At 46.3% G+C, this 1,288-nt stretch overlaps 1 pseudogene; it reads left to right on the top strand.

Annotated features, from left to right (window-relative positions):
• Positions 1 to 330: 330 nt before the first annotated feature.
• On the top strand, positions 331 to 997 carry LOC103275407 (annotated as a pseudogene).
• The last annotated feature ends 291 nt before the right edge of the window (positions 998 to 1,288 follow it).

Below are 1,288 nucleotides of genomic sequence, written 5' to 3'. Positions count from 1 at the left end.
GAAAAATTAAGGATCTAAATAAATGCAAAGGTTTCCTGTGTTCAGGGCAGGTATAACTCACATACTTAAGATGTCAATACTACCCAAACTGATCTACAGATTCAATGTAAATCCTAACCAAATGTCAACTGTCTTTTCATTATGAATGATTTTTAAAGCATTCTTTTCTATGTTAGTCCATCAATTTAAAATGCATTATTCTATACTGACATGACAGGAACATTTACATTTAGACAGCTTTTAAAAGAAAGTGAACTCCATTGAAGTTTTTAACATTAGAAGAATAAATGAGTTGTTCTTAAATTTCTTACTGCTTTTAGCTATAATGTAATGATAACACTCCTGATTCGGCGAGCCCCGCTAAGGAGCCGGAGCTTGGACCGCAGTTACCGCCGAGTCCTCTGGCCTGTCGGCTGCACGGCGTGCGGGGCGACGCTGAAGCGGCCCACCGAGTTCGAGGCGGCTGCAGAGCTCCGGGTCTCCGAAGCGGCGGCGCTGCGCCCCTCCGCCCGGCCCCACTCCCGCCTTCAGGCCCCCCGCCGCCGAGCCGCCTCCGACTTCGCTTCGGACGCGGACCCTACCGCTGACTCTGCAGCAGCCCGCCCCGCCCAGCGGCGAGCGGCGCCTTCCAACCCCGGAGCAAATTTTTCAGCACGTAAAACAAGAATATAGTCGTTATCAGAGGTGGAGACGTTTAGAAGTTGTTCTTAAGCAGAGTGAAGCTTGTGCTTTGGAAAGTCAACCTGAGTCCTCAGCACTCACAGCACCTGGTTCTCCAGGTTCCTCCTGGATGAAGAAGGACCAGCCCACCTTTACCCTCTGACAAGTTGGAATAATATGTGAGCGTCTCTTAAAAGACTGTGAACATAAGATTCGGGAGGAGTATGAGCAAATCCTCAATACCAAACTCGCAGAACAATATGAATCTTTTGTGAAATTCACACATGATCAGATTATGCGACAGTATGAGACAAGGCCAACAAGCTATGTATCCTGAGCTTTGTTGCATATCTGGGTACCAGGTTTGACCTCAAGAGATGGCTGCTGTACACTTTTTGCAACTGATTTGATATCACATTTCAGCTCCAACTTTGTGTCCTGAGAACACTTAGTGTTTCTGCAGGTCCATTTTATACAACTTGGAAGACCTCACAACTTTGTGGTTGCCACAAGCATATCTTTCTTTTCTGCTCATACAACAAACAGCTGGGCCCTACTGTAATAGATTTTCCAAACAAAAATACCTGGAGCAGCAGTTTAGCAAAATATGCCTTCAGTGGCACTCGAT

The sequence above is a fragment of the Carlito syrichta genome, unplaced genomic scaffold (genome assembly GCF_000164805.1).
Source record: "Carlito syrichta isolate Samal-C Ts95f unplaced genomic scaffold, Tarsius_syrichta-2.0.1 Scaffold315432, whole genome shotgun sequence".
Lineage (NCBI taxonomy): Eukaryota > Metazoa > Chordata > Mammalia > Primates > Tarsiidae > Carlito > Carlito syrichta.
Note: the sequence above shows the minus strand (reverse complement) of the source record. Positions and strands in the feature narration are given on the sequence as shown.